The sequence below is a fragment of the Lactuca virosa genome, chromosome 1 (assembly GCF_052849685.1).
Source record: "Lactuca virosa cultivar CGN04683 chromosome 1, Lactuca_virosa_CGN04683_v6, whole genome shotgun sequence".
NCBI classification, from domain to species: domain Eukaryota; kingdom Viridiplantae; phylum Streptophyta; class Magnoliopsida; order Asterales; family Asteraceae; genus Lactuca; species Lactuca virosa.
The window spans coordinates 295,365,983-295,393,755 of record NC_136426.1 but is presented as its reverse complement, the minus strand read 5'-3'; the positions used below and the strand labels follow the sequence as shown (position 1 = coordinate 295,393,755).

The window sequence follows — 27,773 nt, the reverse complement described above, 5'->3', positions numbered from 1 at the left end:
ACAAGAGTTTGAGGTACCTCATGGATCAGCCGAATCTGAACATGAGACAGCGTCGGTGGTTGGACGTGGTGAAGGATTATGATTGTGAGATCCTTTACTACCCGGGGAAGGCCAATGTGGTGGCCGATGCGCTTAGCCGCAAGGCGACGCCGATCAGGGATATTTGCATGCGGATGACAGTGGTGACTCCGCTTTTGGAACAGATTCGGGAGGCCCAACAGAAGGCCCTGAAGGAGGAACATCGGAAGAGTGAGCGCATAGTGGGTCAGGTTTCCTCCTTCGACTATGATAGCAGGGGATTATTGACATTCCACCGCAGGGTATGGGTGCCATACCTCGGAGGCATGCGCCAGATCTTGATGGAGGAGGCGCACAAATCCCGATTCTCCATTCATCCCGGGGCGACGAAGATGTATAGGGATCTTCGTCTGGACTATTGGTGGCCCTGCATGAAGCAGGATGTGGCTTGGTACGTCGAGCGGTGCTTGACCTGCAGGAAGGTCAAGGCCGAGCATCAGAGACCGCACGGCAAGATGCAGCCGTTGGATATCCCGTTGTGGAAATGGGAAGATATTACGATGGATTTTATCACAAAGCTTCCCAGGACTGCGCGAGGAGTGGATTCTATATGGGTCATCGTGGATCGATTGACCAAGAGCGCCCATTTTATTCCGATTCAGGAGAGCATCTCGGCCGAGAAGTTGGCCGATATCTATATCAGGGAGATAGTGGCATGGCACGGGGTGCCAGTATCAGTGATTTCAGACAGAGATGTGCGTTTTACTTCCAAGTTTTGGAAGAAGTTTCAGGATGAGTTGGGCACTCGTCTGCATTTTAGCACTGCCTTTCACCCGCAGACGGATGGTCAGAGTGAGCGGACCATCCAGACTCTTGAGGATATGTTGCGGGCATGCGTGCTAGATTTTGGTGGTAGTTGGGATACCTATCTTCCTTTAGCTAAGTTCTCATACAACAACAGCTACCACGCGAGTATTGACCGTCCTCCCTTCGAGATGTTGTACGGACGGAGATGCAGGACCCCGATATGTTGGGGAGAGGTTGGCCAGAGGGTCATGGGAAGCACCGAAGTGGTGCTCCAGACGACAGAGAAGATTCAGCAGGTCCGGAGCAGGCTTCAGACTGCTCAGAGTCGGCAGAAAAGTTACGCCGACAAGCGCCGTTCAGACTTGGAATTCCAAGTTGGGGATATGGTTCTTCTGAAAGTGTCGCCATGGAAAGGCGTCATCCAATTCAGAAAGCGGGGTAAGTTAGGCCCAAGGTACATCGGGCCATTCAGGGTTGTAGCCCGGGTGGGCAAGGTGGCGTATAGGTTGGATCTACCAGCCGAACTCAGCCAGATCCACAGCACTTTCCACGTCTCTCAGTTGCGGAAGTGTTTGGTGGAAGACTCGACAGTGGTGCCTTTGGAGGATATTCAGGTCGACGACAGCCTGAATTACATCGAGCGGCCTGTGGCAATCCTCGACAGGAAGTCGAAGGATCTGAGGAACAAAAGGGTGGAACTCGTGAAGGTGCAATGGCAGCACCGAAAGGGTTCGGAGTGGACTTAGGAGCCGGTGGAAGAGATGATGGAGCACTACCCCGAGCTATTTCAGGATCGAGCAGCAGACTTCGAGGACGAAGTCTAAGATAAGTGGGGGAGATTTGTAGCACCTGGTTCCCGGTACGTACTCCTTGCTATTTACTTTCTTAAAATAATGCATTTTGCCTTGGACTCGGCGAGTTGATGGGCCAACTCGCCGAGTAGGAGTGGGACAAGGCGCGGGAGTTGGACTTTGGACTCGGCGAGTCGGTCCCCGGACTCGGCGAGTAGGCCCTGGTTGGGCAAAAACCCTAATCCGGGTGTTTGCACCCTATTTAAATGCTCTAACTTGGCCTCCTTTGTCCCTAACACTTCCAGAGAGCAGTAGAGCGAGACCCTAGCCCCCATATTGTTCTTGAGAGTGTTTTTGGCTTTGTGAAGAAGATTTTGAGCTTGGAAGAGGAAAGATGTGGTTGAAAAGTGCAAGGAAAGGAGTAGATCCGAACTCTACTCAGGGAGAAGCTTCCATTCAGGTAGAAAAGTCCCTACCTTGATCTTTAGGTCATTAGTTACCATTTTTGTCCCAATTTGGTGGGTTTCAAGCCCTAAAACACCAAACTCCATGTGTTATGCTTAATGATCCGAAAGGACTTCAGATCTAGGCTTATTGGATGAATTAGAAGCATAAAGTTTATGTGGTTGAAGTGATTGGGGTTCCCATTGAGTGCATGACCTCATTAAGAGTTTGGTTTTGGCCTTATGAGCTTATAGGGCCATGCATGCACGTAAAGTTTGCAACTTTACGTGATAAGCATGCTCAAGGAACATGGATCTGTGGTTTTGAAGCGTTGCATGTCTCAGATTTGGCCTATATTGGAAATGGGTCATAGGGACTCGGCGAGTCCCAAGGAGGAACTCGGCGAGTTCCATGAAGGTGGCCTTAGACTCGGCGAGTTGGATGAACAACTCGGCGAGTCCTATGAAGATTGCCTGGAACTCGGCGAGTTGTTCTTCAAACTCGGCGAGTCGGGTCGCGAGTCGGTTCAATCGTCCCAAGTAATGAGTTAAGGGTGATTCAGTGAGTGGGAAGAAGGACTGGTCGAGTAGGACCGGGTTAATAGGAAAAGGACTCGGCGAGTCTATGCCGTGACTCGGCGAGTCCAGTCAAATGGACATTGACTTTGACCAAGGAGTTGACCTTGGACCAAGAGAGGGTCAGTCTTTTGACCTAAGGGTATTTATGGGTGTCTAACCTATGTTTATGGTTTATAGCCGGAGGATTTGCGATCCAGCAGTCAGGCGCTCAGCAAGCAGACTTCAGCAACTACTTTCGAGGTGAGTTACCTTCCAGTAGCGGTGGGTCTAAGGCCACAATGTCGGCCCACCAGTAGGAGAAGTATGATAAATGATTGTCTTTGTGATATCATCTAGGTTTGCTACTACCTGATATGTTATATGCTAGCATGATATGTCGTATGTGATAGTAGTAGAGTTCGGTTGTTAGGACCGAAGGGTAGTCAGACACCCCAGATACGTCTGACAGTATGTGATGATATGTTTGCATGCTGGCTTGTTATGTTATATGCGATAGAGGTAGTAGGAGGGGACCAGTCCCCGAGTTCGGTTATTAGGACCGAAGGGTAGTTCAGGCACCCCAGATATGTCTGATATTATGTTATGTTATGATATATGTGATAGTAGCAGTAGGGGTGAAATAGTCCCCGAGGATCGATCGATAGGGCCGATGGGTAGTCAGCACCCCAGAATGGACTGACATGGGTAGTCAGCACCCTAGAACGGCTTGACACGGGTAGGTCGGCACCCCAAAATGGCCGTACCGGGTAAGTCGGGCACCCCAGAATTGCCCGGCAATATGTATGATACGTGATTGTATGGTATGCGGTACGATGGGGGAACTCACTAAGCTTCGTGCTTACAGTTTTCAGTTTTGGTTTCAGGTACCTCTTCTTCGAAGGGGAAGGAGCTGGCGCGGTAGCAGCACATCACACACACGCCTTGTATTCCGCACTATGAGATCTTCCTGGGGATTTGTACTCTAACATTGTTATGTTTTTATAAACTGGTTTCCAGACACGCACATCTTTTATGAAATGATATGATCGGTGAATGTTTTATTTCTAATGTTTTGCTAAGTATGTGTTTTAAAAATGAAATTTTTGGCTCGTATTTTTGGGATGTTACATCCATGAAGCACATTATTTTTCCCCTTGAAAAGATCAAGAACATGGCTGTTGTACGTTAGTTTTTGAATATGTTTACTTGTACAACGTATGATATTAAATGGCTTTAATGATGTTCTCGAAAGAATTTCAATAAACACGTCAGTGTCCAATAATGCCTGCTGTAAAACAATTAAAATAATCATATAATCAATAAACATAAACTAAAAATAAATATTTAAATTGCATATAACATATGAATGATTAAAAAGGTAGATGAAAGTATAAAAATAACCATTATAAATACAATGGTAGTATATTGAAAGTAGAATGACCATTATGCCCACACCCCTCCCATTTCACCTCACACCATTTATAGATTTATTTAATAAATACCAATGTCGAGAACTTAACAGTAGGGTTGACATAAACATAATTGAAAAAGATACCTCCGTATGGAGTTGTGTTTGACAATTGATTTCATAACCTTCAGCATCATCCATTCTTGATTGTATCAGAGAAAGTTGTTATATGTTTCAGATAATTACACAACAAAAAATAGTTTCTTTGTCTTGACAGATATGAGAAAGAAAAAGATAACCTGTATAGCAAACAACTTACATCAAAATAAAAAAAAACATAATTCATCTACAATTTTAGGCAAAAACAAACAAAATTTGGCAAAACAAACCGTTTTTCTTTTATGTAAGACGTTTTCTTTACAAACAAAACAACAAAATCAACAAACACAACAAAACAACTTGAAAACACAATACAATATTTCAATTGTTAAACGAATTACTAATCCAATTTCGCAAAACTCATACTTTTTGTCGCATAAATAACTTACAAACATATAAACAAACATTAAAAAAAGATAAGTAATAGCTAATTTGAAGTTAATACCTTGTATCACCCTTTTATGTATTCCAATTTCAGATTGCCCGACTAATTGAAGCAGAATGAAGGAAGTTATGGATACAGAGAATGTTTCGATATACTACAATGCACATAATTCATTTGATCGCAAGTTATAGAATAAACTTGCATAGCAAATCCGATGTAACAGTTTAAAGAAGAAACGGTTACATACACTACCCCTCAACTTTAATCCCAAGTTTTCGTAAACTCCAATCATGTAAACCGTCCAAATTCCATTATTGCCCTCTATTTTTTATATTCATATAAATAACATTTAAATAAACAAATAATAGATAAAAAAACAAAAGAAAAAAGAAAAAACGCATAATTTAAATTTCCCTCATAAATTTTCTTATATTTTTAATACTCTGAAACTACCTAACTGAATTTAGCAGGTATAAATTAGGTTAAAATGCTTGAAAAAACCAAAGAGAAGTTACATATGGGGAAGGGGTAAAACGGTCCAAAATCAGATGCAGGAGGGGTAAAAGCGTCCAAAATCATTAAAACGAATAACGAATATGTTGCAATAACAAAAAAAATACTTTTTTATTGTAAATAACAATTAGAATGTAAAGTATGATGCTATAATTTAAAGTATAATGGTTAATTAAGAAAAGATAACATAATTACTATTTATATTATTTGTGTTTTTCACAACAAAAACTCAAAACTACCTGTAACATAAAACACTCATAATGCAAGCAGGGGTAAAACGGTTAATAATAATTTTTAATGCAGGAGGGGTAAAATGGTCCAATATCATTAAAACCGATTAGAAATTTGTTAATGAAAATTCATTTCAATTTGAATCATATTGCTAAGAGTGGTAGATTTTCAAAGTAAAAATATTTATTATAAAGAATGAAAGTGGGATGCTATGATAAACAAATCAATTAAAGAACAGTGTTATTTCTTGCATATAACCATTATGTAAGGAGGGTGTGTCTCTCACATTTAAGCATGCAATAAAAACTTAATAAATCAGATCTGGTTTTCCTTAAATTGTCATGCAAAACTATCCATGACAATTACAATACAATTTGGGGTAGAAAGGGTAAAATGGTCCAAAACCATAAATGATGATGCATGTGGGGTAAACAGTATTAAACGAAATAAAATATGCTGAAAGTAATTGATAAGGATATCCACTTACTTTAATTGAAAGCAATAATAGTGAACTAACATTAAAAACAATCAACTACAACTGAAAAACTTAGTAACATTAATCCAAAAAAACAACTAACCACTAAATGCAGCAAATCCAAAAGAACAATTCTCAAAAAAAAAAATTCACAAACTTAATGTAAATCACTAATCAACATCTGATTCGTCAATAAGTTTCATGACTCGATTTCTTGATTGAATGGAAACTTTCACTTTCTTGTTCACTGGTATGAATGGTAGATCTACACCCAAGTCTTCATCTTCACATAGATCTACAACTTCTTCCCACTTCCAACATAACAAAGCCAACTTCCTTTTTTCTTTTTTTGACAGCTTCTCCTCTTCTTTGGCAATTAAAGATACCTGAAATAGAAAAACAAACTTACATGCATATATATCTAAAAACATAAATAATAAAATTTTTACCTCTTCCGAAATTACCCTCTCCAACTGGGATTTGTAGGGACTGAAGTGAGCACTAAAGTCGATTATTTCAACACTATCAGAGTCAGAATGACTTTTCAATTTTGAAACATCTGAATGTGGATTGACTTTTCCATCAAAATCTCTAAATTTCTATAAAACAATTACAAAGAACACAATTGCTAATACATATTAAATCCAAATTTGAGAAATAAATGAAAGATTTTGATACATCTGAATGTAGATTGACTTTTCAATCAAATTCTCCAAATTTCTACAAAACAATCACAAATAACACAATTGCTAATACATATGATATCCAAATGTGAGAAATCAATGAAATTTAAGTTCAACAAAATTTAATATACAATGAATAACAAACAAAATCAATCTAGTACAAACTTACTAAATTTACCTTGTGTAAAGAAATAATATATTACAGAGTAAAAAAGCTTACCTTATCTGGGAAAACAACAAACTGTGACAACTCGAAATTTCCATTCTGTACAAACCATATCAAGTCAATAGAAGATAGAACAGTTACAGTTAAGTTCCAGACTCTTGGGTATAAGTTTGACAGTTTTTCAGGATTTACACTTAAGGAGATATCAGGAGAGTGGATGCACTAGGGTTTTGTGCAACACGGTTATTCCAAAACTCTGTGATATTAGAGTTTATTATGGGAATAAAATATTTTCTGCCAAAAATCCCAGGACTATATATAGAAATCTGAGCCATATTTATTCATTAGTCACATTTCCAACTAGAGAAAAGCCATTTTCTCTCTCACGGATCTTCGGGTTTTCATCCCAAATCGTGAGTACTTCTATCTAGTTGTAATATATAGCTTAGATTGTGCCTAATAACATCAAAATCGGATCAAAAACCCAAGATTTGAGAGTTTACCGCCCAAGAACACTTGGAGAGTAAACTCTTTTATAAGGGCCAAAGTGTGCCCAATGACCCTCCGAACCTTGGAAATGAACCTTGAGACTACCCATAGCTTGTTTAGACATCCAAAACATTAAGAATCAAGGGTTGAAAGTGAGTTCACGGCCAAGGAAGTTCTTGGGCCGTGAACTCCATTTTAAGGTGTCAAAATGCCTTAAAAGCCTTCCTTAAGCCAAGAGACTAGTTTAGACATGTACCTAAATGAGTTTAGGACTAGCAAACACCCTTAGAACACCAAGAGTAAGGTGTTCACGGCCCAAGAAGTTCTAGGGCCGTGAACTCCAAACAATGGTGCCAAATGGTGCTATAAACTCTTCTAAAGCCTTGGACAATTACCTTGATTTATTCTTAGTTAAATTAGGGACTTGAAAACACCACAAACACCCTCCCAAGGGAGATTACGGCCGTAATCTCCATGGGATTTGGTCCATGGGCCGTGAACTCCTCAAAGGAGTTAAAAGGAAGCCCTAACACTTGTTTAAGCCTAGAAGCACTTCACCACTTAAGTTGTAATAGCTTTGAGCTTCATTTAGAGCCCCAATGGAGAGTTTACGGCCAGGAGTTTACTCCCCTAGGCCGTAAACTCCAACACACATGGTCTTTAGACCATAAACTTCCGTATGAGGTCTTGCACTCCTTTGTTGCAACCCATTAGCCTCCTAGCACTTGACCAAAGTGTTTTCCTCGCATTAGGATGTTTATACATGTTTAATTAGTGTTATAATCACTAATTGTTTATATACATATGTCTTCATATGTAATTAGGACCATTGTGTGTGTCTAAAGTCTTCACTTGACACCTAGCAGTCCTACCTCTTCAGTTCATCCGTATCACCCACAACAGGTGAGTTCATACCCCTTAATCAATGTTTTAACTGTTTTTAAATGTTTTACGGGGGGGATACAAGTAGAATCATGTTAGTTACTATATCAATCACATGTGATTAGTAAGTAGCATTCAAATGATTGACTACTCATTAGCCGTTTTACCAAACAGTTAAGTGTTTTTCATAAACACTTTATATGTTTAAAACTCCTTATTAAACTGTACATTTTACTCTGTATGTTTCATTTCAAACTCATTTACAATTGTGTTTCAAACAAATGTTTCCTTATACTTAAATTGTTTTATCAAACCCATGCTCCCAACCCGTTTTATAGATTGACATCAAGTCGATCGTTTCTTAGATAATAATTATGTTCAAAGGTTTTACAAAACTTACTTTATGCTTTTATATTATCAATTGCATGCCTATATATGTATAGATATATAAGAAATGTTTAAAGGACTTAGGAAGGCTATCCACCCTATTTCCTTTTCGCGCTTGAGATATGGTCTGGTGGGATATCGGGTATCCGTCCGAAGGTTGTTTAAATATTAGTTATATATCATATGTACATATATAGTCATAAAGGTCCTTCCAGTTCATCCAATGCCCTTGGGTAGCAAGGGTATACATCCATGTTCATACGTACCAGTTAAATTACTAGTAAGCTACCATATGGGTAGTTTAGGAAGATACTAGAACTATTTCTAGAACGCGATATCATACCATGAGTCAGTTCATTCATGAGTCAATACTTGCTAGATAGAGAGAGCATACATTATAGCTAGAACATTACAGTACATTACTATACCTGCTAGATAGAAAGAGAACACACATTACAGCTAGCACATGTAGAACGATTAACAATACATTACATATACATGAATACGTTAATAAAATTGTGATCCACTGTATCGGAGCATGCCTTCAATGTCATGACCCGAGTTGTAGCCAGAGTCTCTTGGAGGGAGAGCGTGAGTTTGCGTATAGATCTATACTGGATTGACTATCCTACACCTTGCTGCTAGCTACAGCCGGACCTGCAGGTCTGCGGGTGCCAAACGTCATACCTTTTTACGACCTACATTTGTCGTTGTTACCCAGTCGATAGTATGGTACAATTAATCACATGATGCCTTAATATAAATCCGGTTTAAGGTAGTTAGTACAGCAGTAGTTCTTATAGCACTACATTACAGTACTACATTAATTTCCCCTTTACATATATTTAGTGATCTTTTCACTTAAACATTAAAGGTAAAAACTATATTTTGTTAATGATAGTTACACTTGGGAAAATCACACACTTTTACAAGAAACGAACATTCAGAACAGTCGGGTCTTGGTAGAAGACTACATTCAGAGCAGTTAGGTCTTGGTAGAAGGCTACATTCAGAGCAGTTAGGTCTTGGTAGAAGACTCTCATTTATAATAGTAGGAATCATAGGGATTTCTAGGGTTTTTCAAACGTTTACAGTTGTTTTACAAACATTTTTATACTTACAGTTCATATACATTTTCAATACTTACAGTTCATATACAAAAAATTTATTACATATAAATTAAGACACTAAAATACTTATGATCTCACCAGCTTTAAAGCTGATACTCGCTTTCAAAATACTTGTATCCTCAGGTCATCAATAGACAGGTACCGATGCAAGATTTAGAGAAGATGGAGCTCGTTCAAGACTCATCTTTCATTTTGATTATACTTTGGTGTCTATCATAATTTGTCAGAACACTTGTATTAAAATTATATTATTAATGCAATGGATGATGTTGTTGCTTGTTTACTACTTTTTATTGTTGTGATACTGTACATGACGTCATCCGCCCCAGAACGTTTCTGCCGTTCTTGGTTTTGGGGTGTGACACAAACGAATTGCAAAACATAAATGTATGGAATAAATTACTTTTACCAATTTAAACAAACAATTCCAATGAAATACAAACAACGGAAATCAATTAAACAATTGAATGTTTACCTCAGCTGAAGGTATGTCAGAGGAATTGGAATCATTAGCATCAACTGTTGATTTTGATAGATCTTTCGGGGGATACATTTTTTCAGCAACAACTTCAATGTTCTACCAATTGAAACAAAAAAAATGCAATGACATAGAAACAATGGAAATCGAATAAACAAATGAACAGACGATTCAGAAGACATTGGAGCAACAGAAGCAACTATGTATTCCAACAATTGTCAATCGACAACTCTCATTGTAGCAATTACCTTCAAATTCAACTCTTTATATAGCCAAGACGGCTATTCAGAGCCACCTGATTTCTAGCAACCATGGAATCGTGCGGTGCAGTTATCGATTAAAACCAATTTCCCATTAACGGTAAAAGTCGGATGCGTGCTACACTTGAATGCAGTTTCCAAATCAACTGGTTCTTGAGGAAACAACAACCACTTCTCTACAACGTGGGTACAGACGGAATCGTGCGGAGAAGAACCAGGAAGATGAACTGCAAGAAACCGCTAAATTGGAGTTTATGCGGACGAAATTGAAAGAACGTAGAGTTTTAAGGGCTGAGATTTTGAGGACGACGGTTAGACTCACCGTCGTCAATAGTATTTATAATAACTAAATATATAGTGAATATTATCAAGTGTGTTAAAATCCTGATTTTTGTCGTTTTGGTAAGAAAATGGCAAAATCATAAATTTTTTTAGTCTAATATTTTCGTGCTTGCATTCATTTATATTTTAACACAAAACTTTTATAAAATACAACTTTATACACTCCATTTACAGTTTAATACACAAAATTCACAACTTAACAGAACTTATTTTATATTAATTCTCAAATTCATAGAAATCAAACTCAAACTTTACCACCACCACATGCCGCCACTAACCACCTTGCAACAATTTTTTCTTCAAAATGAGATCTGTATATAAAGTCAGACAATGACATGTTAAATAATATATTCATAGTTTAATAAACTGATTAATTCATTCATTTTGAATTTAATGCAAAATTATTATGAAAACTAAGGCATTCTTACTTATACAACATTACAATAAATATTTTCACAAGAAATTAATACAATTTTTTTTACATAAACCATTCATATTTTAATACAAAAATTATATAAAAAAAATCATAGCAACATACAATCAATTCACAATTTAATATACTTAATTATCGTTTAATATATATATAATTTAAATCTTAATATAAAAAATTAAAACTTTAATACATAAAAATGTCATATTCTTAACTTAAAACATAAATTTATACATTTAGATCTAGAGGTTGGTGTTTTTTCAAAATTTAATTTACATAATATTCACAAATTAAATTTTATATAATTTTGTTAAAATTAGAGAAAATCATATATATGTATAATGATTTTTTCTTCTCATATTTCAGAAGCAAAAACAAAAGTCATAAAAATTTCAAATCTTAATACAGCCAATCCACAGCTTAATACAATCATTTCACAATTTAATACATAAAAATTCACAGCTTAATACAATAATTCATAGTTTAATACACAAAAAATATATATGCACAACTATATTTTTTTTATAACTTAATACTAACAGTTATACGTTCATATCTAGAGGCATTTTTATCTATTAAATTGTGAATTTATTATACTAAGCTGTGAACAAATTTACAGTTTAACACAACAAATTCACAGTTTAACACAACAAATTCACAGTTTAATACAATACATTCACAACTTATTTACAAGTATAATTTTATATTTCAGTGTATAAAAAACTCATTTATATTTTAATACATACATAATTTATCTTATACTTCATAAGCAAACATCAAAATAAAAATATATACGTGAATCATAAAAGATGATAACTTATCTGAAATCAGTGAAGAAGATGAGTGAAAAATAGAACATGTCATTACTCTACCACCATCACCACCATTAACACTGCCAACTACCATACGTTGCCATCAACCATCGTCACCACAAAGCAACAATGTCAACACCGCCAACACCATTCTCTAAAAAATCAGATAAGGGTTAAAAAAAATCACAGTTTAATTCATTATTTCAGACACTAATTCACAACTTAATTTAATATTTCAGACACTAATTCACAACTTAATTCAATATTTCAGACTCTAATTCACAACTTAGTGTATAAAAAAACACATTCACAACTTAACTTACATATTCACAAATTAATACATAAAAACACATATTCACAGTTTAATACACTACATTCATAACTATTTTATAGGTATAAAATTCAAATTAGGATAAAAAAAATTAGAATTCACAGTTTAATAAAGCATTTCAGGACTCTTATTCACAATTTAATCAAACACGTTGTATGCTCTATAAAAAATATTCAGATCGATTTTAAAAAACAACTTAAAACTTATAAAAATAATATATTCTTAGATTAAAATTAATAAAAAAAGTCATGTATTCACATAATAAAACTTATACTTTTTTATTAATAATAGTAAAAATAACATTAACATAACTAAATAGTTTATGAAACAATAAAACATCACAATTCACAACTTAAAAAAAAAACTAAATTCATATTATTAGAGAAAACATCTACAAAATGACATATTATAAATACAATTCACAACATAACAATTAAAAAACCTAAATTATGAGCAACAATTCTATTAAAATATTATAACAAATAAGAAAAGAAACTTGGATTCATAATTTAATACACTCTAGCAAGCGCCAAAAACCATATTTGGAACAAAAAAATCATATTTGGATATTTAATACAAGCATTCATACATTAATTCTTAGTTCAATATACAACTTAATATAATATAATAAATAATAATTAATAAATAATATAGTTTAACAAACAACTTTGAGTTGTATCACAATCAAATTTCAAGATGACATTATTGTATGTTTTATCTAAATTATCTTTTGCTCTTCATTATATCATAATTAATTTTATATATAAAATCACAAGTTAAAATAATATTTAAAGTTTAAAATCACAGCTTAGAACAATATTCACAATTAAAAATAGATATTCACAGTTTAATACAACTTAATATAGCGGCCAATACACCATATTTAAATACCAAAACATATAAAATATTTTTTTCAATTAGTTGATTGAAAAACAAATAACAATTGATATTAACTCATTATTATTACTGTATCTCTCTAATATTATACTAACCATTGTTTAATTAATTTATTTATTAAATATTCATTAAGGCCCAAATATTTTCTTAATAAAGTTTATTGTTTGAAACTTCATGTTGAAAAAAATTAAATTGACACATATATGGTACAAATAAATCATTTTTTGTTTATTAACTTTAAAATTGATTAGACATAATAAATAACTGTTTATGTGCAATCAACTGTTATTGTAAAACTAATTAAACTTTGAGATGTGTAAAGCATAAAGTGCATTACGATAATACTCTTAGGACTTGGTTAAATTTTATTAATTGTTCCATCAAATAAATACGTTTGAATAAATAAATAAAAAAGGACCTATATTGCTACATGGAAGCTAATAGTTAGTCTATCTCAATAAATGTAAAAAAAAGTTGTAAGACAGCTAGCAAGCAGGCCAAGCAAACGACAAAACTCATATTCAGGTAAAAGAGAAAAATTAAAACCTTTCATACGAGATATGTACCTTGCAATTGTTTCAGCATCTCCATATAACATAATCGGATAAGTTCATCGGAGAAGCTTTTGCAGGCGTTTGTGGAGGTGAAAATCACAACCTAAACTTCAACGACTGTTGCTTCTCGTTCTCTCCATACACATCTGACCTTCATCTTCCTTTTGTAGTTATAATATCACCGCCATTTTCAAGTCATCGTAGACAACATTGATATAAACTATTGAAATACCTAACATCAAACCAAAGTAACAAATTCACACACAAATAAAACTGTAAACCAGAAAAAAAAAAATCTAACTATTATAAGTGATTTCACAGTTAAACCAACTATTATATGTGATTTTACAACAATTCATTCAATTTCTAAACTGATTCCACCAATTTCATAATTTTTTCATGAAAACATCAAACCATAAAATTGAAGTTAACATGTATCAGTCAAAGGAAGGAGTAAAAACATTTTTTCACAGAAAAAATCACCTGTTACAGTTCATCAATTTACAGAAAAAAATCCACCTGTTAATTTAACTTCTAAACAAATTTCATCAAATTTTCATGAACACATCAATTTTTCAGCAGAACAATAGACTTATGTAAACACAATTGTGAAATCGATGTATATAAATGAGCTGTGAAAATTGATTGAAGTAACAGTTGGATTTCCGGCTATGCTTATTGATGAACAAGAAAAAATCCAAAATCGGAACACATAGGGGAGCAAATCGGAACACATAAGGGAGAAAACCAGAACACTGAAGCCACAATGCTTATGGAACACTGAAGCCACAATGCTTATGATGAATAGTTCGAAACATACCGGATCGGAACGGGCTGTCGGAATCGGTTGTCGACGCTGGCAGTGGCAGCGATGGTCTTGGAGATCGGCTGGAGACGGATGACCGATGCAAACTACGCACAGGGGAGAAAAACACAGAGGGAAGAGAACGAGATGAATGGTTGGTGTGAAGAATAAATGTCGATTATTAGGGTGGGTGGGACAATAGTTGTGGATCTAGAGCAGAAATCACAACTTTGGATGGCAACATCGGTGCCGACTTGGATTCCGGTGAGTCGGTGGTAGGGTGGAAATCGACGGTGGAATGAGGTTGCCGGGAGGACGGAAGCAAGTGAGATGTTGATGGTTTTTGAAAAACATGAAAGAATTAATCAGATTTTTTTTAGATCTATTTTAAAGTTATGAATATTTGTTTGTCATCTAGGTTGTGATTTTTGGTTATTTACAATCATGCCATTCGGTTTTTTAGTAATTAATAGACAAAAGAAAGTATTTAATTTAATTATAAGCTAAAATTAAAGGTTCTTAAGTTCTTAATATTTTTTTGTTCTCATTTGAACCATTACATATATATATATATATATATATATATATATATATATAGGTTCAGGTTCATTTGAGACCATGCTAATTTTTTGAGATCGTGAGACCAAGTCTAAAAATAATTTTAAAATGCAAAATAAAAGGAAAAATCCAAAAAGTCTTTTTTAATTATAATTTTCGGAACTTGAATTACCTAAAAAAATAAAAAAAAAATCCCGTTTTTTTTTTTTTGAAAAATACGTGAAGTATTCTAATAGAATATTACACTGTACATATTCTAATATGATTTTTAGAATGTTAGAATATTTGTCAGATATGTAGAATATTCTAATATTCTACTAGAATATGTAAAAAATGTATTTTTATTTTATTTTATTTTTTATTTTTTTGGTATTTTTTTTATTTTTTTTGGAAAATATATATTTCAAAAATAATATTGGAAAAAAAAATTCGAAAATTTTCAATTATTTTGCATTTTAAAAATGTTTTTGTTTTATCTACTAAATGAGTGGCTAGAATTGCGTCTCACGGTCTTACAAAATTAAGCTTGCTCACATGAACCCAACGCTATATATATATATATATATATATATATATATATATATATATATATATATATATATATGAATTTATTGTTTGTTGTAACTATATATAAATGAATATCTTATTTTTATTATTTGATGAAAGTATCTTGCTCTTTAATGAAAAAAGAAGACTTGAATTGAATTCCTTCCGCCTTGCCTTACAAGCAGTGAAATCCATCCTGAAATTTAAAGGATTCCGAGGGAACTGAATTCCAACCATTTGGCAACCAAAACAAACCTGGAATTAAATTCCGTTCATTTAAAAAAAAGGTTAAAGATCTTTAACTACTATACACACAAGACCCATAAGGAAAATGAAGCACAAACTCTAGACGACTTGATAAAGAAGATAAAGTTATATCATGAAGATGATATTGATACATGTATAATATTGACTAAATGCTTAGTTGCCCATCTAAATAGAAGAAAAGCAAGTAACGTATAATTTATCAAACTTTGTCATGCAACACCAAGCAAAACCTACATTTTCATAAAAAAATCACATCTGTAAAAATGTAACCAAAAAAAAAGGCACCATATAGATTCAGGCTTACATTGGATCTTTTCCGACTCCTTTGCAAGAAGAAACAAAGTTATGTAAAGAACCTGCAGGATCAAGATCAAAAACTTCACTTCATAACTCTAGTATACTTTGTATTGAACAATAAATGTGTAAAAAAAATAAAAATAACCAACTGGTGTTGTCTTTCACATTTTTATGATTATTTTTTCCAACCAAGAAAGTGCTGCAATATTCAAAAAGGCTCCCATAAGCTCACAATCACAACTCAAAAGACAGAAAGTAGATGAAAAGGTATTTTTGTAAATACATGTACATTTACAACCAGTGGCTGGCAATATCCAAAGCAAGCAAAGACAAGAAAACAAAGCTAGGCCTGGAAAGTTAACAAGCAAGGATGTTAGATTTATCATCTATGCATGGAAGTTCAAATATAGAAGTAATTAAAGGTAAAAATTAAAACCTGTAGAGTTGAGAGAGAATAACCAGAAGACATGTAGTACTTATCCTGAGAGATGCCAAATTATTGTTATTAATTTGGATTAGAGTTAAAGAGCATCAAGAGGGATTAGGGGGATAGATAAAAAAAAATAAAAAATGTGAAGACTTCAACAAGAACTTGTTATATCACATATATGTGCAATATCCAGAACTGCTCCAAATGTTAAAACTACAAGGGTGTCATAGCAAATGACAAATTAAATCGAGAGTATGAAAATCCTTAAAACGGCTAGAAATAATAAAAAGATAGCATTGTCTAGAATGATTTGCAAGCTTCTGATTCACAAAACATGGATGTTATGACAAACAGTACAAATAAAAAGTACAAAAGTAGTAATAGATTAAATTCATGGATAACAATTATACTTCTTTGCATTTAAGAGAACACTTTTCTGTAGTAGCTTGTTATTTCTTGCATTTAACCGAAAGGGTACACAGGTCTTACAGTAAATGAAGAAGATAATGGTAATCCAGGACCAGTTAAACCAGGCACATGAGTGTTTGTAGTTGCAGAGTTCTGTGAAGAAGATGTAGAAGTCATATTTGGCTGCAGCATATAAGGCATTGATGGTGCTATAAATGAGGATGTGGCATGGGCATGCTGACTGGGCATGGGCCTTGGCCATGGAGACATTTGCTACTGTGGCTGAGAAAACTATGCCGACTGACTTCGACCAGGAGGCATGCCTTGTCCTAGTGGACGAAATTGCCCTTGCTGAGGTGGAACCAAAAACCCAAACTGCAACAAAGTAAAACCATCAATATTCATCTATAAACATCTATTGAACAATGTATCAAGATTCAAGATTCAAGGGCAATATAAATTTTATTGAGTTTTCATATATATATATAGAAGAATAAATGAAGCTTAAGATTTTTCGTACATTCCTCTTACTATTGCAAATTCACATCATTGAAAATCATAGAATTGATAAGGTAAAAGACAATATGCAATTGTTCCTTGTTTAGAGAGAGAGAGAGAGAGAGAGAGAGAGAGATTATCTTTAATATTATAAATAATAAATAAAGTAAAATGACATTGGTAAGGGTAAAATAATAATTTTACTTCGGCTAGGGACTAACGATGCAACAAAACATAATGTAGGGACCGTCTGATTTAAAAAAAAATGTTAGAAACCAAACACATAAATTATCACAAACCACATAGGTAATCTGTGCAAATTACTCATGAAATAATAAAAGTTTGTTCATTAGGAAAAAGTTAGACTAGCATATAAAGTCAAACAAACTACTTTGTAATCGCAAAATTAACATAAGCCGCTAAAAATTAAACACCCACAATAAAATTCGCTATAGTTTCAACAATTGGGAAATTCACTAAAAATTTTGAAAAATATCGACCTTGGAACCCAAGGATTCACGTTCTTTTTTTTCATACACAATCAATTCACATAAACACCAAATCAGCAAATTCTTTGACAGAATTTCACCTATAAAACAATACGTAAAAAACACCACCACATATTCACATTCCATTTGAAAATCCATTAAAGAACCCAAATCCAGATAAAGCTACAAAAGGATACGCAGAAGGAACCGAGAGTGAAAAGGAAATACATTATATTAGCAAACTGTATATCTACCTCAAGAACATTAAGTGAATCCCTATAAGAAGGACATGATGCAAGCTGATGATAATAATAATCTCTAAATATTATTAAAAGATAACCTTTAATTCTAAATTGAAGAAATCAAGGTCATTGATTGCATTTTAATCTTAAATTTTCCACCCTTAAATTATTTGCTGACATCATCTTTGACTGACTAAGGTATTAATCAAACACTGTATCCTACTTTTGTCTTCCTTCCTTCGTTATCCTCTCTCTCTCTCTCTCTCTCTCTCTCTCTCTCTCTCTCTCTCTCTCTCTTCCAATCGTAACCTAAAGATAAAAAACTATTCCCTTCTACTTCAATCGATGCCAGAAAACGTAATCCTAATTCGCCTCTATAATCGCCACATGACACAGGTCACGCGTTCTATCACAGCGAACCCCACGACGATCCTTCTGTCTTTTATTTCTGTCTACATCCTCATATTATGCCTTAAATCTCTTATCTTGATCTGCCTTCTTCATCAACTTTTCATCGGTCAAATGAACAATCGCTCTTGCTACTGATGGTACAGGTAACAATCGTGATGCTTTATTAATTTTGTACAATGTAAATTTAAGTTAGGGTTCATTTCAAATCGATAGATTTTTTCGTTAGGGTTTGTTCTGTTGGGTAGTTGGTGTCTTTTCCAACTCACAAAGCAATAAAAAGGGAAAAGCAAGTGGCAGACAAAGGAATGTGGAACACCTCATTTGGAGGAAAAGCAAAGGAATGCATCCATTCTTTATTTCCTTAAGCATCGGCTCTTTGCCTATAAATAGAACATTCATCATTCATTTGTAGATGTACCAACTTGTACTGTAATCTTCTAGCAATAATAAAATCTCTAGTTGCGGCCCGTGGATGTAGGATTTGTACCGAATCCAAACCACGTAATATTCTTGTGTTCTTCTTGCTTTATTTTCTCGTTTCGTTTGTGAGTGTGTGATAGTGTGTTTCCGCTGCGTGTACCCGGTCCGATTCCTAACAACTGGTATCAGAGCCTGGTTAGCGAGGTTTTGGAGGGTACGATCGTTTTTCTGTCACACACGAGTGTACCTTATTTTTTTTGTTTGCCGTAATGGCTGAAGACAAGGTTATAATCGAAAGGTTCAATGGTTCTGATTTTAGCTGGTGGAAAATGTAATTAGAAGCATTGCTATGTCAGAAAGACTTGGACGTGGTACTCGGAGACAAACCGGAGAAAATGGAAAAAGCTGCTGAAGATGCGTGGAACTCAAAGGACAAGAAAGCCAAGGCGGTTATTACATTGTCGTTGACGAAGAGCGTTGCTTTCAACATCATGAATGAAACCACGGCGCGTGGTATGATGGAGGCTCTGTCAAATATGTATGAGAAACCATCGGCGGCTAACAAGGTGTTCTTGATGAAGGAGCTGTTCACTACAAGGATGAATGAGGAAGGCTCAGTTACGGTTCACATTAACAATCTAAATTCAATTCTGTCCAGATTATCATCTGTGGGAATTAAATTTGATAATGAGACTCAAGCTTCGCTGCTACTAGCTTCTCTACCTGATAGTTGGTCCGGAACAGTTACTGCTGTTACGAGTTCCGTGGGGACTAGTGGTATGACTTTTGAAGGGGTTAGAGATTTGGTTCTAGGCGAGGATATCAGACGCAAGAATCAAGGTGGATCTTCCTCTTCTGATTTATTAAATGTCGGAAGAGGTAGAGGGAATAGCAGGAATAGTGGGAGCAGTGGGAGTCGGGGAAAAAGTTCTTCTAGAACTTTGAAGAATGTGAAATGCTGGAACTGTCAAGAAGTGGGACATGTTAAGAGTCAATGTCCAAAGAAAGAATTGAACATTGCTGATGCTGAGAATTTTTCTGGGGATGATGCATTGTTACTCAGTATGGAAAGTTCTGTAGACTCTTGGGTCATGGATTCAGGGGCTTCGTTTCACGCCATGGACAACGGGGAAACGATGGTGAATCTAAAAGAAGGAGATTTTGGGAAGGTACGGTTGGCAAATGACGAGATGCTTCAAGTAACGGGCATAGGAGATATTGATCTGGTTACTTCATTGGGAACTACATGGAACCTGAAGAATGTCAGGGTGATTCCGGAGCTGAAAAAGAAATTGATTTCTGTTGGTCAGCTGGATAAACAAGGACTGGAAGTAAGGTTTGGTGGTGGTAAATGGAGGGTGGTCAATGGTAATTCGGTGATTGCTCATGGTATAAAGTGTGGGTCATTGTATATGGTTGAGGTACCTGCTGAGGGAAGTATGACCGTCCCTGTTAAGCAAGACAAAATCTGGTTCGCTAAATCTACGGCTAAGAGAGTTCATTTTGCAAACATGAATTCTGGAGCCAATGGGATGTTAGCTGAACGAGTCGGAAAGTCTAAACCAGTCAGGAGATTCTGTGACAGTGGGAGCACGGGGCGTGTTCCGGGTACAGTTACAAAGAGCCGTTGGGTTTTGAAGACTAAGACTGAAAAATTCTCTCCTGTTGGAAGTTTGCTAAGTTTGGAGAGTGTTAGTGGTCCTCGGTGTATCTCTGGATCCGGTGGAGTGTCCAAACCGGTTGAGACAGAGGATGAGTCGGTGGCGGGATTAGCCACGACTGAGTTGGAGCTAGTGGGAGCTTCAACTAGCTCTTCTTGTACTTGATGATGAGGGGCGGCTGCAACTAGAGAAATGAGACTAAGTTTAGCTTGTTCTTGGGAACAGGAAGATTGGAAGACTTGTCTGGTTTAGAGATTACTGAAGTGACTGAGGAATGTTGCTAGAGTTGGATGGTAGAAAAAGCCTGAGTTGTTCAAAGCCCCAAGTGGGAGATTGTTGGGTAGTTGGTGTCTTTTCCAACTCACAAAGCAATAAAAAGGGAAAAGCAAGTGGCAGACAAAGGAATGTGGAACACCTCATTTGGAGGAAAAGCAAAGGAATGCATCCATTCTTTATTTCCTTAAGCATCGGCTCTTTGCCTATAAATAGAACATTCATCATTCATTTGTAGATGTACCAACTTGTACTGTAATCTTCTAGCAATAATAAAATCTCTAGTTGCGGCCCGTGGATGTAGGATTTGTACTGAATCCAAACCACGTAATATTCTTGTGTTCTTCTTGCTTTATTTTCTCGTTTCGTTTGTGAGTGTGTGATAGTGTGTTTCCGCTGCGTGTACCCGGTCCGATTCCTAACATGTTCAAACTCTTTTTTCGGATTACTCATTGAACAAGGGCTAATGAAATCTAAACTATTACTCTTCAAACGTTTGAGTTTCTAAACTATTACTATTGGAGAACATATTAAATCGAATTTACTTAATCTTCCAATTTGTTATCGTTATCTACAGTTGATTCATTGAGTGCATATCTTTGTTAATCAAGTTGTTTTTAAGTAGGGAAAATATATTTGGGTGTTCCTCCTAATATATTGACATTTGATAATTACAAGTATCGAGTATATGGATCAAAAGGATGCTTCTTTCATTGTTTATCAGGTCATTTATCTTCTACTCTTGATTACATTAACTTTTTACTTATTGTCTTATTGATATTTGTTTATGAGGTCAAAAGGATGCTTCTTTCATTGTTTATTCATTTATCTTCTTTCATTGTTTATCAGGTCATTTATCTTCTACTCTTGATTACATTAAATTTTTACTTATTGTCTTATTGATATTTGTTTATCAGGTCAAAAGGATGCTTCTTTCATTGTTTATCAGGTCATTTATCTTCTTTCATTGTTTATCAGGTCATTTATTTTTAGATTGAAGCTCTATGATTAGTTGAACTAAAAGAACTAAAAGTTTTAGGGGATGGTACCTTCCAGGTTTGTACAATTGTAGCTCATGTTTCTTGATACTATTTACTGTCACTTTTTTCTTAGATTATTTGTTAAACCCTAAATCCATTTGTTCTTTACATCTAGACATTGTCTAATCAAATACTTTTCTGGTAAAAAATTGATTATTGCTTGGTTTTTTAATCATTTAATGAGTTTAGTTGCTTTTGAGACTTATGTAATGCATAAAAATACAACAATGTGAAGTTAAGAATAACATACCCATTTCGAATTTTATGAGTTTTAAACATGATTTATCATTTTTTTGTGTTAATGGCTAATGAAATTGATTTTTGAAATTAAATATTACAAGAGTACAAACTTTTAAGCTTTTATAAATGATGAGCAAACGATTCCAAACCTTATTCACCTGTATTTTTTAGTAAACAATCATTATTATACCAAAAATGCCCTTTTATACTTTTTACACTCCAATTCCTGCTACCAGGCTAAATTCTCGAAAAAAAAAAACAGGTGAAATTGGCATCAAAACACTCTTTATAGCATCCTAATTTGTCTTGATTCAACTATTGAAAATTATGACAATTTAACCTTTTTCTATTACCATTTTGCCTTGATGTTTGTCACAGGAAAACATGCATCAAATGTATTTATACTAATTTTTTATAATTAACTGATCATGGTTATAAACGTAGCTCTGATATGTCTTCTATTCTTTTAACTCATTCATGAATGGGATGTCTTTGTGTTATCTACTTTAGCATAAGAGCAACAACAAATTAAGAGATTAGTATTTGCTGCCTCTTCAAGTTCTAAGGGTTTTATTTATTTATTTATTTATTTATTTATTTATTTATAATTTCAAAATTTTCATTTCTATGATTTTCTTTCTTATACATCATTTACCTAACAATATTTGACCATTAAGTGATTTCTTTCAAACCTCTTAATGAAAGCATGTTGTTTTTAAAAAAAGATGTATTATATTATATTATTTTTTATTGTTTTTTCAAAATAACACATTTTAAAAAAGCAATTCAGTTCCAATTATTTTACTTTTGAAGTAATTTACTTTCTCTACCTTTTTTTATTATTAAATCTTTTTATGTTGTTTTTATTTTCATGCTTTGTTGACTTTCCATATCATTGTTGTTTGTTATAATTTAAAATGTAATATATTTGAAAATTTTCTCTTACAACTTACACCTTTAACACTTTTTATGTCCTTGTAGTTGTTTGTTACAGTAGATAGTAGCTTATTCCTTTAGTTTGTTGTTTCACTTATTCATTATGTTTTTTTTTTAATTTCATCGCAGGATATTGGAGCTATAGTTCTGTCACCCAACCTACTAACTATTTTATTGGTGCCATTTTTTATATGACCTAATAAAAAGGTTGTGAGAATATCAACAAATAGAGAAAGGGATACTGGTGAACTTATTGCTAAGGCTATGGAGAAAGTTGACAAAAGAAGGTACGCACTCTATACTACTGCTATCTATCTATCTCTAGCAATCATTAAAGATATTGCTTCAAGGAAATACTTCAAGAAGTTTCTATATGCAAGCTTATTTTGCCTCACATCCTCATTTTGTTATTTAATCTCTTTATTTAATTGATTAGGTCAGGTTCTAACCAAGTTACACCACCCAATACAACATTGAGTTTCACAATAGGATATATATTACATTACTTGCATTTTTTGGTTATATGTATTATTGTTTACTTGAATTTTTTTTGCATTTTAACTTCTTACATCTCTCTGATTCTAGGTATTAAAATGTGATTATGTTGTTGGTGGTGATAAAATGCTAATTTTTTGTTTCTGGATATGATAGGCATTTGAAAATGTTGGGGGGTTACTTACCGTTCTTCATGAAGTTGATTACTTGGTCAAGAACTTTAGCAAACACATAGTGTGCATGAATGTAAGTTAAATTTTTTTACTCCAGGTTTGTCACACTGCATTTTTATATTTTTTTTCTTGCATTATTGGTTTGTCACAAATGTAAATGAAACAACATTTTTTTGAGTAAGCCTCTTTGGTATTTCTTTTTGCTTCGCTGATTTGTCAGAAAAGTAATTTCTTTTATTGTCTTATGCAGTGTTAAACATGATTTATCATTTTTTGTGTTAATGGCTTATGTAGTGAAGTTCTCATTATGCAATTCTTTATATATAAATGATTTATTCAGAAGATGTCTTGAGTTATAAATGATACAAATGTAGTAACTCTGTTTTCAGATTATTCATTGAACATGGGCTAATGAAATTGAGTTAAACCTAGCATAAGAGCAACAACAAGGTAAGAGGTTAGTCTTTGTTGCCACCAGACAAAACAAACAGTTTTTTTTTTAAATTTTGATGGAATCACTCATTCCATTCCTTTTATCCAATTCCATCATATCAAACACTAAGAATGGATTTTAAGCATGTAACTCAGGTGTCTATTTATTTGGTTTCGCTAAGACAATTCAACACCCTATACCGAAGCTGATTGGACAGCTTGGAGGGGAAGGAGTTGATTATTTCTGTTATGTTGGATCTCATGAGTATTGGGTTTTATTGCGATTATTACACACTAGATGTGTAAGTTACTTTCTCTACCTTTTCTTATTTTTAAATCTCTTTATGTTGTTTTCATTTTCATGCTTTTTTGGCTTTCCATATCATTGTTGTTTGTTAAAAATAAACTCAATCTATTTTATGTTATTTTTCTTCTTGAATAAGAACACATTTTATCCTAATTCCATAGGATAGATAGATTTTCATAATTTAAACTGATTTCATGTTCTAATGGTTCAAATTGGTCGTATTTTGATTATAGTTTGATTGGTTGAGTTAAATTTGAGTTTTATCATTTGTTACTCATTTTGTCTCTTGCACATGGTTTATTTTCATATCTTTTGAAGCTTATGAATGAATTTGAAAACATGGATTTGATGTCTTCATGTATAAGACACTTTACAAGTCCTTTCATCAAGGAGTTGGTTCAGATAATGCTCAAAAGTTATGAATTAGCAGACTATTTAAATATTTTTTGGATTGATTAAAGGCAGTATGGAATAATTATTGCAGCCTTAGATAAATCTTGCAAGGTTATGAATATGTAACACCCCGAGTTCAGAAGTGCAAGTTCAGGGTTCTTAGTGTAAATAAGGAAGGTCGACTAGGCGAGTCGATGGATAGACTCGGTGAGTCGAGTCGCGGTTCTGGTCACGTGTTAAGTGACCAACTCAGCGAGTCGGCGGTTGGACTCGGCGAGTTGGTGCTGAAGGGAGAAAACCCTAATCCGGGGATTGTGCCCTATATAAAGCACACTATAACCCTCCTTCAGCCTCTTGCTACCCATTTGAGATCCAGAAACCCTTATCTCGTGTGTGTGACTCCATTGATGAAGAATTAGAGCTTGGAAGAGAAATTTGGTGTAAGAAGCTTGGGGATTTGGAGACCATCATCAAGGGGCTTGGGTAGATCTGGAATCTACTTCTGTTTGGGCACATTACAAGGGTAAGGAACCTCCTCCTTAAGCTATTTCATTATTGGTTCATGAATGGTGGCTGATTTGGGATTTCTTAGCTTGTTTGAGATCTATTTCGGGTTTAGAGGGTAGATCTGAGGTTGCAACTTCAGATCTAGGTTAGTTGTGAGCCATGAAAGCATAAAGCATCAGCCTTGGGGCTTGATTGAGAGTATCTTTGTCCCAAAACCCTCTTATAAGTTGTTTGGAGCTTGTTGAGCCTTGCATACACGTAAAGTTGGAAACTACACGTAAAGTTGGAAACTTTACGTGTGAATCTAGCCCCAGTAGTCCAGATCTATGGATTGGAGTCCCTGCATGGCTTGAAAAGCCTCTATATGGAATGAGAACTGAAGAGACTCGGCGAGTCACATGGGTGTACTCGACGAGTTGTATGAATATGTTCATGGACTCGGCGAGTTGGAAGAACAACTCGGCGAGTCTGTTCTTGGACTCGGCGAGTTTGTTCTTGGACTCGGCGAGTCTGGTCGTGGAACCCTAACCGTTTCTGGTTGAGCCGTGAATCGGTGAGTCGAGGGACGACTCGGTGAGTTGAGCAGGATGGAACTCAGAGATTGATGAACTCGACGAGTCTTGGGGCGACTCGACGAGTTGAGTCGTGATAAGGGAATTCCTGAGTAAAGGAACTCGACGAGTCAACGGGTTGACTCGGCGAGTAGGGTCAACCAGGAAGGTTGACTTTGACTGAGGACTTTGACTTTGACCAAGAGTTGACCAGTTGACTTCCATGGGTATTTTGGTAATTATTGGTATTTATTGAGTTCAGTTATTTGGTATTGACCAGTGGTGGAGTTCGTGTCGGTGGTTGGAGCAGCGTGATCTTATTTCTTCAGCCGGCAGTTGCAGGTGAGTTATCATCACTATACTAAGGGGTCTAAAGCACCAAGGCCGGCCCATTGGATTTGATATCCTAGTAGTTATTGATATGTTGAGTTTGAGTTAGTGATGTATGCCAGTTGATATGCTAGTCGGGTAGATCTGTAGGACTACCTGTGATAATGATTGATTATCTGTATGTGCATTTATCTGTTACATGTCGACATGTTATGTGGGATGGGTTGAGGTTGTACTGCTCTGTGCGGTAGCCAACAAACCCGAGAGTATTCCAGATATGAGCTGAGGGCCTGGTAGGCATTCCAGACTCATACTGAGGACTCGGGAGCATTCCAGATACGACTTAAGGGCCCGGTAGGCATTCCAAACTCGTACTGGGCTCGATGGCATTCCAGATACGAGCTGAGGGCCCGGTAGGTATTCCAGACTCGTACTGAGGGCCGAGGGGTAGTCCAGCTTGCAAAGCTGTGGACCCAGTGCATGCTGTTCTGTTTATGATATGATATGATATGTGTATGGTATATGTGGTTGGTATATTGGGGGTAACTCACTAAGCTTTTGGGCTTACAGTTCAGTGTATTGTTTCAGGTACTTCAGAAGACCGTGGCAAGGCAAAGGCGTGCTCGTACCGCTCCTTATGTTTATGTTTTTATGATATGGTTCTGGGAATACTCTGATAATAAATGAATTGAAAACCTTTTTGTAATGATTTAATGAATATGAGTTGTTTTTGAAAAGTTTAAATTGGTTGAAATTTTTGGATGTTACAGAATAACATCAAAAGCAACAACTTATTTCCTTTTTTAACTTTTTGTATATCGTAATGATACTAAAATGCTGAATTCAATGGTTTTTCAGGAAGAGATAGAGGAGTCATATAGTGCTAAAGTTCAGCAGTCAAAAAACTTCTTGACCTGGTAACATTGTCTTCTTTAATTTATTATGATGCAATTTTAGTTGCATGTTTTTTTTTTTTTTTTTTTTTTGTTTTTTTTTTTTTTTTTTTTTTGGTAATAGTGTTATGTTTCCATATTGAACAAAAAAGTGAAAAGCATTTGTATAAGGACTGTTAAGTTTTTTTTTTTTAAATTTGTTATAGCTAAGCATGCCATGCTGGATTCTTAGCTGCTACATGGTGTTCTTTTGGCTATTGCAATTTGAGTTATGCTACTAGTATTTGTGAAGGAATTGGCAAAAAGATCAGTTGGTTACTTTTATCTTTGGTTGATAATGGGTACTGTTCTAATAAATGCTCTAAAGTGAAATTTGAATGTTTGGAGCTTAATTACAGTCAAATCTTTATTTTAAGGAAGAAGGGGCAATTTGGTCAAAATCTATTTTGGTTGACTTTCAAACATTTTTTTATTTTCAATTACTGGGAGTTTGAATGACATGGATATGGCTTGGTCCAGCAATTGCATCTGTAATTGGATCGA

At 34.9% G+C, this 27,773-nt stretch overlaps 2 long non-coding RNA genes and 1 pseudogene across 7 annotated transcripts; 1 reads left to right on the top strand and 2 right to left on the bottom strand.

Annotated features, from left to right (window-relative positions):
* Window positions 1-9,324: 9,324 nt before the first annotated feature.
* LOC145167212 (uncharacterized) lies at window positions 9,325-14,815 on the bottom strand. Of its 2 annotated transcripts, XR_013741005.1 has the most exons (6): window positions 14,450-14,815; window positions 13,642-13,861; window positions 10,861-12,001; window positions 10,252-10,490; window positions 10,001-10,102; window positions 9,325-9,735 (listed from the first exon to the last, which is right to left on the bottom strand). It is a non-coding gene; the product is annotated as an uncharacterized LOC145167212 (long non-coding RNA). The 2 variants fall into 2 exon arrangements; XR_013741002.1 differs by lacking the exons at window positions 9,325-9,735; window positions 10,001-10,102; window positions 10,252-10,490 and having other exon boundaries at window positions 10,724-12,001.
* Window positions 14,816-15,915: 1,100 nt separating this feature from the next.
* On the bottom strand, window positions 15,916-17,117 carry LOC145130579 (CDP-diacylglycerol--inositol 3-phosphatidyltransferase 1-like; annotated as a pseudogene).
* Window positions 17,118-18,529: 1,412 nt separating this feature from the next.
* LOC145109731 (uncharacterized) lies at window positions 18,530-27,561 on the top strand. Of its 5 annotated transcripts, none has more exons than XR_013709181.1 (7): window positions 18,530-18,722; window positions 21,559-21,882; window positions 23,279-23,436; window positions 23,801-23,890; window positions 24,207-24,267; window positions 24,406-24,551; window positions 26,926-27,561. It is a non-coding gene; the product is annotated as an uncharacterized LOC145109731 (long non-coding RNA). The 5 variants fall into 5 exon arrangements; XR_013709187.1 differs by lacking the exon at window positions 26,926-27,561 and having other exon boundaries at window positions 21,726-21,782; window positions 21,851-21,882; window positions 24,406-24,645; XR_013709185.1 differs by lacking the exon at window positions 26,926-27,561 and having other exon boundaries at window positions 21,559-21,657; window positions 21,851-21,882; window positions 24,406-24,645.
* The last annotated feature ends 212 nt before the right edge of the window (window positions 27,562-27,773 follow it).